Genomic DNA, 12208 nt, shown 5'->3' with positions numbered 1-12208 from the left:
AACTTACACCGGCCTGTATTTTCATTCAACAATATTAGTATATCATGGTTAAGTTATAAATTAAAATTAGAATGTGTACTATTAATTAATTATAATTTAATTAGTAATAATAGCGTATGTCCTTGGTTCCTCTAGAGCCAACTTTTCAGATGCGAATAACGTATCTCCGCTCCCGATAGTATTTTACTAACATAATAAACAGGGGGTTGCGTATCTTCTTCCTCCCGGACAAGACTGCACTCACCGCAACTTCCGAGACCGCTAAATAAAGTAATAATTGTTCTCTCTCCTTCGGCTTGGACATTAGCAGAGGACTGGAAGTACCTTTTCAGGTCTCTCTACGCTTGTTGACATTCTGGAGTCCATGAAAAATCATTCTTCTTTTTCAAAAGTGAAAAAAATAATGACACTTTTTCGATGACCTTGATATGAATCTGCTAAGGGCCGCCAACCTGCCAGTCAACCTTTGCACTTCCTTCACACTTATCAGTTGGTCAAGGATATCTTGTCTAGATTCACTTCAATTCCTCTTTGAGAAACCACGAAGCCAAAAAACTTCCCGAACCAACTCCAAAAGCGCATTTTTCAGGGTTGAGCTTCATGTTGTACTTTCTCAAAATATCAAATGTCTCTTGTAGATGAGTCAAATGATTTCCTGCACTAAGAGATTTAACCAACATGTCGTCAATATAAACTTTCATGGTTTTACCCATTTAATGCTCAAACACCTTATTAACGTGCCTCTGATCGGTGGCTCCGACAATCTTAAGCCAAAAAGACATCACATTACAGCAATAAGTGCCAAAATTTGTGATAAATGAGATTTTTTCTTGATCTTTCGGGTGCATCATAATTTGATTATACCTAAAATATGCATCAAGAAAACTCACCAATTCATGTCCGGCCGTAGCATCGATCATTTGATCAATGTTCGACAACGGAAAAGAATCTTTTAGCCATTCCTTATTTAGATCTTTATAATCTATACACATTCTAAACTTATTATTCTTTTTAGGCACAAACACTACGTTAGCTAACCAATCAAGGTAATTCACTTCCCGAATTGAACCTATATTTAACAATCGGGTTACCTCCTCTTTAATAAACTTGTTCCTAACCTCAGCTATCTGCCATTTATTTTGCTTCACCGACGAGAATTTTGGGTCCAAACTTAACTTATGGACAACCACATCTAGTGGAATACTTGTCATATCAGATGAGACCAAGTGAAACAATCGAAGTTAGCTTTTGAAAAAAATTAGTAATTTTAATCCTGAGTTCGGGACTCAACTTCGTTCCCAGGTAAACCTTTTATCTGGGAACTCTGTGAACAAAGCAATTTGTTCAAGTTCCTCTGCGGTCAACTTTGTGGCATCTGCTTCTTCCGGTACCTAAAAGGATCTAGGCACCTAATAATAATCTGAGGTCTCCTCCTCTCCAACAACCTTCAACGGGGTCCGGAAGGGCAGTAGACATCGGTTCCTGTGTTGCTATTTGCTCGTTCCTTCCGCCTTGTTGCTGGATAAGGTGACAACTTTCATTTCTATCGCAACAGGTGGATCACCTCTAATCTGCTTGATCCCATCCGGTGTTGGAAACTTCAGCAATTGATGATAAGTCGATGGCACAACGTTCATTTCATGAATCCGTGGTCTACAATGGATCACGTTGTATCCCATATCTCTATCCACCACCTCGAACAAAGTGGTTTTCTTTACGCCTTCGGCATGTGTGGGCAATAAGATCTCCCTTCGGGCTGTTACACTTGTTAGGTTGAACCCGCCCAGAAGCTTTATTGTCGGAACTATATTTTCGGTTAACTTTGCTTGTTCCAAAACTCTCAACTAGATGATATTGGCTGAACTACCTGGATCAACAAACACATGTTTAATTTTATCTAAAACATTAAGTAATATCACCAGAGCATTATTATGCAGTAAAATAAGGTCATCATAGTCTTCTTCCGTGAAAGTGATTTCATCATCTTCTATTGCTTCTCCGATTTTCTTGCCATGAGTTACCAATATCTTTATCTTCTTTGCTGCGAACGTCACCCCATTTTGTAATGACTCGGACGGTCGTTTTGAGTATTTTATCCCCGATCCCCTAATTTATGCTTTCTCTATGTCATATTGTGGTTACGTGACTTGTCGGGGTATTTGGTTTTGGTTTCAGGTGAGTTCCAGAGTGAAATGGGACACATAGTCCCTAAATTGAAAGTTTAAGTTGTAGGAGTTGGCTGTAGCTTGACTTGTGTGAAGATGACTCTGGAATGGCGTTTTGATGGTTCCAATAGCTCTATATAGTAATTTTGGTCTTAGGAGCGTGTCCGGATGTTGATTTGGAGGTCCGTAGGTTGTTTCGGCATAAATTGGCGAAAGTTTGGAAGTTGAAAGATTTTGAAAGTTTGACCGGGAGTTGACTTTATTGGTATCGGAGTCAGATCCCGATTTCGGAAGTTAGAATAGGTCCGCGACGTCATTTATGACTTGTGTGCAAAATTTAAAGTCAATCAGAGTTGTTTTGGTCTGAATCGACACTGGTTTCGAAATTCAGAAGTTCATAATTGCTTAGGAATGAATTTGGGTTGTGATTTGTAGAATTTATGTTGTGTGATGTATTTTTGGCCTTGAGTAGGTCCGTTATGTATTTTGAAACTATTTGGTACATTCAGACAGGGTCCCCGGGCCCCAGGTGTGATTCGGATCGAATCCGAAAAAAGTTTGGACTGCTGAAGCTGGGCTGTTCTGGTGTCATCGCACCTGCGGAGGGATTGGCCGCAGGTGCGGACTCGCAAAAGCGAGTGTTTGGTCTCATAAGCGGAGATGGCCTTGCCCAGCTGGGATCACAGGTGCAAAGTGCTATCCGCATCTACAAGTCCGCAGGTATGGAGAAGTGGTCGCAGATGCAGATGGGGTTGAGTTTGGTTGGTCATCGCAGAAGCAGAGATTTTCCATAGGGGCGCACTCGCAGGTGCGACGTTTTATTCGCAGAAGCAGAATTCCCTGAGAGTAAGTGGAATCTGCACCTGCGATGGTTTTTCCGCAGTTGCAGTGTCGCAGAAGCGACAAAAGGGCCGCAGAAGCGGAAGTCACTGGGCAGAAAAGGGGAAATTTGAGGGTTTGTTTCATAATCCATTTTTGGACTTAGAGAGCTCGGTGGGAGGCGATTTTTTGAGGGTTTTTTTAGAGAGAACTTTGTGGTAAGGAATCCTAACTCTGTTTTGGTTAATTTACAAGAATCAATTGTTAATTTCATCATTAAATTAATGTTTTGGAGTTGGAAATTGGCGGAAAATGGTAAAAGTTCTTAGACTAAATTTTTGAGTTTTGAAAAGCGAATTGAGGTCGGATTTGAGTAATTCTTGTATGGTTGGACTCGATATAAATGGGAGTTCGGATTTTGTAATTTTGGTGGGGTTCCGAGGCGCGGGTCCGGGTTGACTTTTTGGGTTGAATTTTTTCAATTCTTTGCAAGGATCATAATTTCACTATTTGAATTAGTTTCCTATAGTTATATTTATAGTATGAAATTGTTTTGGATAGATTCGAGCCGTTCGGAGTTGGATAATCGAGGGAAAGAGCTACTAGTGGATGATTTAGCGTGGTTTGAGGTAAGTGACTTGCCTAACCTTGTGTGGGGGAATTACCCCTTAGGATTGGTGTTGCTTGTGATAATTGTGATGTGTAAAAGCGAGTACGCAAGGTGACGAGTGTGTGCACGGGCTAAATGTGAAAATTACCGGTTCTAGCTATGTAATTTCCTTTCATGCCTTATTGAGTTACCTTAACATGTTATAGTCATAATTTTTAATCTAATTTCACATGCCTACTTGTCTTATCTCTTACTTGCTAATTGCTCTACATGTTTAGTTGAAGTTCTTGTTTCCTTTATTCCGTATTCATTATTTAACTGTTGAATTCTTTACTTGAAATTGCTATTCTTGTAATATCTTATTGTTGAAATTGGCATTAGGTTACAAGGCCGTGATTCCTATTGAGGCAAAGTGTTAAGTTGTGAAATATCATTCTATTGAGTTATTCTTCCGATCGTTAGTGTTGAGACTTTGTGTACATTGTGGTTGGCCAGGGGCTCCTTATTGTGAAATTTTGTTATTGTTTGGTTTCTGTGGCATGTTGTGATATTGGGCACTTGAGGTGCGATTTGTGATACGTTGTGATATTGATACCCACGCGGTGGTATAAGGTATGGGCGTTGAAACGCATGCGGTAAGATAAAGTGGGCTTGATACGCGTGGCTTGTAGGGAAACTACTAGAAGCATGCGGTGTGATAAGGTGGGCTAAAACGCGGATGCTATTTTGGGGAAAAAGATTTTCAAAAACTAAATGTAAAGGTTCTTGCGGTGATATAAGGAAAGATTGTGAGTTATTTTGTGATATGGAACTATAAGGCGATACCTCGATAGTGACCCTTGTTGTTCTTTATCTATTTGATGTACTTGTCTTTGGTTGTTTGTTTCCTTAACATGTCGAATCCTTGTTTCCTTCCGTGATGTATTATTTGCACTATTTATGTGTAGTTAACTCTTGGTATACTCTTTACTCGTTTCATTTCCTTGTCATTATTATTATATTATTAAATCTTTAGGGCCATGACCTGACCACGTCACTGCTCTACCGAGGTTAGACTTGGCACTTACTGGGTACCGTTGTGGTGTACTCATGCTACGCTTCTGCACGTCTTCTTTTGCAGATCCAGGTACATCCTACCAGTCCAGGCATCAAGGATTTGAGTCCGAGGCGTGAAGACTTCAAGGTATATATGATGACCCAAAAGGTCATCACTTGCTTTTAAATTGAATTCTCTATTCCGAGGCCTTAAAAATCTCTTTTAGCATTGCCTCGATTTGCGTGCGCAGTCCGGACGCGTAGCCGGAAAGCTTAAATGAGAAAATCTGTGAAAATGATAAATTTTGACTATAAAATAAATTAATTTGACTTCAGTCAACGTTTTGGGTAAACGGACCCGGACCCGTGATGTGACGGTCCCGGAGGGTCTGTAGGAAAATATGGGACTTGGGCGAATGCCCAGAATCGAATTCCGAGGTCCCAAGCCCGAGAAATAAATTTTTAAAGAAAATTGTTTTCTGAAATTGTTTAAGGGATTTGGAAATGAATTTTGATCAGAACATGTTGGTATCGGGCCCGTGTTTTGGTTCCGGCGCCCGGTAAAGGTCTTATAAGTGGTTTAAGATAATTCTGTGAAGTTTGGTAAGAAACGAAATCCGTTTGACGTGATTCCAGCCTTATTGCAAAATTTGATGTTTTTAGAAGTTTGAAATATTTCATTGATTTTAAGGTTTAATACGTTGTTAACGATGTTAGTTTGGCGATTTGATCGCACGGATAAGTTCGTATGATGTTTTTGAGTTAGTACGTATGTTTGGTTTGGAGCCCCGAGGGCTCGGATGTGCTTCGGAAGGTTTTTGGAACTCAAAAGTTGCAGGTTTTTCCGGTTCTGGTGTGCTGATACTTTCTTCTTCGCGTTCGCGGGATGACCCTCACGAACGTGATGTGTTATTTATGCCGAAGGAAAATTCCTTCTACGCGACCGCGTAACCTAGGTCGCGAACGCGAAGCGTTGGAAGGGGTCTTCTCTTCGCGAACGCGGTCCTGGCAACGCGAACGCGAAGGCTAATTGAGCCTGGGCAGGGGAGGGGTATTAAACCTACGCGACCGCGACCGCATGGACGCGAACGTGAAGGCTCGAGGGGTCGATTCTCCGTGAACGCGAGCCGTCTTCCGGAAACGCGAAGGCCTAGCAGGCCTAACCCTTCGCGAACGCGATGAACAATTTCGCGCAGTTATTTTAAGTTTCAAAAACAGAACACATTACGGGATTTTCATTATTTTTCACAAACTTCATCTTCTCCACACCTCTTGGGCAATTTTTGAAGAATTGCTTCACCATAACCTCTTGGGTAAATAATCTTTGACTTGTTTTCTTCCATTTTTATCAACACCTACTAGATTTCTAGGCCTAAAACATGAGATTAAGGGTAGAAAATTAGGAATTTGGGTAGAGTTAGGGCTTTTTGATTATTTGGAAATTTGACCTCGTTTTGGGGTCAGATTTCAAAACAAATTATATATTCGGGCTCGTAGGTGAATGGGTGATCAGGTTTTGGTCCGAACCTCGTGTTTCGACCAAGCGGGCCCGGGGTCAATTTTTGACTTTTTGGGAAGAATGATTAGAAAGCTATAATTAAGTATTGGGATTGGATTTTTTAGCATATATTGATGTTATTAAGTCCATTATGTATAGGTACAATTGATTTGGAGCCGAATTCGAAAGGAAAGGCGGTGTTTGAGGATTGAGTTGGCCGTGGAAGTTCGGGGTAAGTGTTCGGTCTAACCTTAGCTTGAGGGATTAGGAGTTGAGTCCTATTTGCTATTTGCTTCTTGTTGAGTACGACGTATAGACATGGTGACGAGTATCTATACGTTGGTGTCGAGCATGACTGTGAGTCTTAAATTGATATTGTTGTGTTCTTAAATGATACCACAGATGCTTTAATTGGCAATTCTCGATATTGAGCAAGGATTTAGTTTATTTTCGTGGAAATTACTTATGATTGAGTATTGGTGTTAACTGAGATGAGTAGGAGTTGAGTTAAGATTGGTTATAGCTGATTTTCCCTTGCCGGGACGTATTTACTTTTACTGTTGAATCCCTTGCCGGGATAGTGTAGTTTATTATTGATCCCTGGCGGGACACTTGGCATGGTTGTTGCTAAAGGTATATATGTATATATGGATCGGGGGTTGCACGCCGCAACAATATTAAATATGGATCGGGTTTCACGCCGCAACAATATTAAATATGGATCGGGTTGCACGCCGCAACAATACTAAATATGGATCGGGTTGCATGCCGCAACAACGTTATATTGGATCGGGTTACATGCCACAACAATATTATATTGGATCGGGTTGCACACCGCAACAGTGGTAAATGATAAGGGATCGGGTTGCGCGCTGCAACAGTATTATTATTGTTTTGTTGTAGATTCTGAGTTGTTCTCTCATATTTCTCTTAAGTTCCTGCTGGATTTGACATTTTTCCCGTAGCATGTACCCATCCTCCTATTTAAATTGTTTATCCTGTTATTTTCTGCTGTATATTATATAACTGCATAGGTTTATCTGGAGTCTGGTCCTAGCCTCGTCACTAGCTCGCCGGGGTTAGGCCAGGCACTTACCAGCACATGGGGTCGATTGTGCTGATGCTACACTTTGCACTATGTGCAGATACCAGAGCAGCATTTGGGTACCAGCACTTGGGGAGCCAGCCTTCAGTCCATCCAGAGATCCCGAGGTAGTCCTGCAGGCGTCCGCAGGCCCGACGTTCTCTCTTATCCATTATATGTTCTGTTTTCACTTGTTTCCGAGATAGAGTGTATTTCCTTTTTCAAACACTTGTATGTAGTACTCATAGACAGTTCGTGATATTGTGACACCTGTTTCTGGGTAGAGGCGCATGTTGGCATTCTTGTAGTGATTTTGGTATTAAATTAGTGGGCCTTATTGAGAGTGTCACCCGGGCAGGTCTACTTCCTGTAGCACCAGCCGTCTTTCAGGCTGGAGGAGGAGTCCAGACTCCTGCTACTCGCACTCCGGAGCAAGTAGCTCCCCAGTTTCAAACTCCAACAGCTTATCCAATTGAAGCAGTTCAGCCGGGTGCGGTAGCTTAGACCGGCGATGGTGCAGCTATGTCTGCCGATGCTTTGTGGAGATTGGACAGGTTCACCAAGCTCTTCACTACTACTTTCAGCGGTGCATCTACTGAGGATCCCTAGGATTATCTAGACAGCTGTCACGAGGTTCTTAGGAACATGGGGATAGTTGAGACCAATGGGGTCGACTTTGCCACTTTTCCCTTATCTGGATCCGCCAAGACTTGGTGGAGAGATTATTGCTTGGCTAGACCAGCCGGATCACCAGCTTTGACTTGGGAGCAGTTCACTCAGCTATTTCTAGAGAAGTTTCTCCCTATCACTCAGAGAGAGGCATATCGGAGGCTGTTTGAGCGTCTCCAGCAGGGTTCTATGACTGTTACTCAGTATGAGACCAGATTCATCGACTTGGCTCGTCATGCTCTTATCATACTTCCCACTGAGAGAGAGAGGGTGAGGAGGTACATTGATGGACTTATTCAGCCAATTCGTCTTCAGATGGCTAGAGAGACTGGGAGTGAGCTATCTTTCCAGGAGGCGACCAATGTGGCTAGGAGAGTGGAGATGGTTCTGTCGCAGGGACGTGGTCACGGGTCGGACAAGAGGCCCCGTCATTCAGGCAGATTCAGTGGTGCCTCGTCTAGAGGCAGGGATTCGTATGGTAGAGGCCATCCTCCTAGGCCCTTTCAGTCAGCACTTCAGTTTTCTCACGGTGCTTCAAGTGGCCGTGGTTCTCATATGCAGTATTCTGATCAGCAGCTCTACAGTGCAGCACCAGCTCCTATCAGTGCACCGCCGCTCCAGAGTTTTCGGGGTGGTAATTCAGGTCGCCAGGGTCAGTCTCAGTTTCCTCAGCCGCAGCACTCAGGTGGATGATATGAGTGTGGTGAGTATGGTCATATCCGGAGGGCTTGTCCGAGATTGGTGGGTACTCAGTCACAGCAGCAGGGTTCCCGTGCTATGGTTCAGGCACCAGGTGTTCCACAGCCCGCCCAGCCAGCTAGAGGTGGGGGTAGAGGTGTTAGAGGTGGAGGTAGAGGTGCTAGAGGTGGAGCTCAGACCGCTAGAGGTGGAGGCCAGCCAGCCGCAGGCCGCCCTAGAGAGGTAGTCCAGGGTGGTGGGGCCCAGCCCCGATGTTATGCTTTTCCAGCCAGGCCTGATGCTGAGGCTTCCGATGCAGTTATTACAGGTACTATTCTGGTTTGTGGCAGAGATGCTTCAGTGTTATTTGATCCAGGGTCTACCTACTCCTATGTGTCATCTTATTTTGCATCGTATTTGGTCATGCCTAGTGATTCCTTGAGTGTCCCTGTATATGTGTCTAAATTGGTGATCTATTGTGGTAGATCGAGTCCATCGTTCTTGTATTGTGCTGATTGGAATTCTTGAGACTCGTGTAGATTTGTTGCTTCTGGACATGGTTGATTTCGATGTTATATTGGGGATGGACTGGTTATCACCTTACCACACTATCTTGGACTGTCATGCCAAGACTGTGACCTTAGCCTTACGGGGCTTGCCTCGTTTAGAGTGGAGAGGGACTCTACCCGTAGTGTTATCTCTTATGTGAAGGCTCGGCGTATGGTCGAGAAGGGGTGTTTGGCCTATTTGGCTTATGTTCGCGATTCTAGTGCTGAGGTCCCTTCTATTGATTCTGTGCCTGTTGTTCGGGAGTTTCCTGAGGTATTTCCTTCAGACCTGCCGGGTATGCCACTCGACAGGGATGTTGACTTTTGCATTGATTTGCCTCCGGGCACTCAACCCATTTCTATTCCGCCGCATCGTATGGCCCCGCCTGAGTTGAAAGAGTTAAAGGAGCAGTTGCAAGACTTGCTTGAGAAGGGTTTCATTAGACCCGATGTTTTGCCTTGGGGTGCGCCGGTGTTGTTTGTTAAGAAGAAGGATGGGCCAATGAGAATGTGTATTGATTACCGGCAATTGAACAAGGTTACAATCAAGAATAAGTATCCGCTGCCGAGGATTGATGATTTGTTCGATCAGCTTCAGGGTGCAAGGTATTTTCAAAGATTGACTTGAGATCTGGCTACCATCAGTTGAGGATTAGGGCATCCGATGTCCCTAAGACAACTTTCCGCACTCGGTACGGGCACTATGAGTTCTTGGTGATGTCATTCGGGTTGACAAATGCCCCAGCAGCTTTTATGGATTTGATGAACCGAGTGTTCAGGCCTTATTTGGATTCGTTCGTGATAGTCTTCATTGATGATATATTAATATATTCCGGCACTCAGGAGGAGCACGAGCAGCATCTTAGAGTGGTTCTTCAGACCTTGAGGGATAGTAAGTTATATGCTAAATTCTCAAAGTGTGAGTTTTGGTTGAGTTCAGTTGCATTTCTGGGTCATGTTGTATCAACAGAGGGGATTCAGGTTGACCCGAAGAAGATTGAGGCAGTCAAGAACTGGCCTAGGCCACCATCAGCTACAGAGATTCGGAGTTTCTTGGGATTGGCAGGCTACTATCGTTGGTTTGTGGAGGGGTTTTCATCTATTGCAGCCCCGATGACCAGGTTGACCCAGAAGGGTGCCCGGTTCAGATGGTCGGATGAGTGTGAGGCGAGCTTTCAGAAGCTCAAGACAGCTCTGACTACGGCACCGGTGTTGGTTTTGCCCACTGGTTCAAGGCCTTACACAGTATAATGTGATGCATCTCGTATTGGGCTTGGCGCAGTATTGATGTAGGATGGCAAGGTCATTGCCTATGCTTCGCGGTAGTTAAAGATTCATGAGAAGAACTATCCGGTTCATGATTTGGAGTTGGCAGCTATTGTTCACGCATTGAAGATTTGGAGGCATTATCTGTATGGCGTGGCATGTGAGGTGTTCACGGATCACAAGAGTCTTCAGTATTTGTTCAAGCAAAAGGGGTTGAATTTGAGGTAGAGGAGATGGTTGGAGTTGTTGAAAGATTATGATATCACCATCTTATATCATCCGGGAAAGGCCAATGTGGTGGCCGATGTTTTGAGTAGGAAGTTAGCCAGTATGGGCAGTTTAGCTTATATTCCGGTCGGTGAGAGACCGCTTGCCTTGGATGTTCAGGCTTTGGCCAATCAGTTCGTGAGGTTGGATGTTTCTGAGCCCAGCCGTGTGTTAGCTTGCACAGTCGCTCGTTCTTCATTATTGGAGCGTATCCGAGATCGGCAGGATGATGATCCCGATTTGTGTGTCCTTAGAGACACGGTGCAGGATGGGGGTGCCAAGCAGGTTACACTAGGTGATGATGGAGTTTTGAGATTGCAGGGTCGAGTTTGTGTGCCTAATGTGGATGGTCTTCGAGAGTTGATTTTCGAGGAGGCCCATAGCTCCCGGTACTCTATTCATTTGGGCGCCGCGAAGATGTACCAGGATTTGCGGCAGCATTATTGGTGGCGGAGAATGAAGAAGGATATCGTTGCATATATAGCTCGGTGTTTGAATTGTCAGCAGGTTAAGTACGAGCATCAGAGGCCCGGTGGTTCATTTCAGAGGATTGAGCTTCCCGGAGTGGGAAGTGGGAGCGGGATCACGTATGGAACTTTCATTAGTTGGACTCCCGGCAGACTCGGGATGAAAGTTCGATGTAGTGTGGGTCATGTTGATAGGCTGACCAAGTAAGCGCATTTCATTCCTGTGGCAGTCTCCTATTTTTCTGAGAGGTTAGCTGAGATCTATATCCGGGAGATTGTTCGCCTTCATGGTGTGCCCGTGTCTATCATATCGGACCGAGGTACGCAGTTTACCTCGCGTTTCTGGAGAGCAGTTCAGCGAGAGTTGGGCACACGGGTTGAGTTGAGCATAGCATTTCATCCCTAGACGGACGGGCAGTCCGAGTGGACTATTCAGATTTTGGAGGATATGCTCTGAGCTTGTGTCATTGACTTTGGAGGCTCGCGGGATCAGTTTTTGCCCTTAGCAGAGTTCGCCTACAACAACAGCTACCAGACGAGTATCCAGATGGCTCCTTATGAGGCCTTGTATGGTAGGCGGTGTCGGTCTCCGGTTGGATGGTTTGAGCCGGGAGAGGCTCGGTTGTTGGGTACGGATTTGGTCCAGGATGCCTTGGACAAGGTCAGGATCATTCAGGATAGGCTTCGTACAGCTCGGTCCAGGCAAAAGAGTTATGCCGACCGCAAGGTTCGAGATTTGGCTTTCATGGTCGGCGAGCGGGTATTGCTTCGAGTGTCGCCTATGAAGGGCGTGATGAGATTTGGGAAGAAGGGCAAGCTTAGCCCTAGGTTCATTGGTCCGTTTGAGACTCTTGATCGAGTAGGAAATGTGGCTTATAGACTTGCACTGCCGCCGAGCTTATCAGCCGTGCATGTAGTGTTTTATGTGTCCATGCTTCGGAAGTATCACGGCAATCCATCCCACGTGCTAGATTTCAGCACTGTCCAGTTGGACAAGGACTTGTCTTATGAGGAGGAGCCGGTAGCTATTCTAGACCGGCAGGTTCGTCAGTTGAGGTCGAAGAGTTTTCCTTCTGTTCGTGTTCAGTGTAGAGGTCAGCCT

This window comes from Nicotiana attenuata, unplaced genomic scaffold (genome assembly GCF_001879085.1).
Source record: "Nicotiana attenuata strain UT unplaced genomic scaffold, NIATTr2, whole genome shotgun sequence".
Taxonomy (NCBI): domain Eukaryota; kingdom Viridiplantae; phylum Streptophyta; class Magnoliopsida; order Solanales; family Solanaceae; genus Nicotiana; species Nicotiana attenuata.
This window is presented reverse-complemented; position numbering follows the sequence as displayed.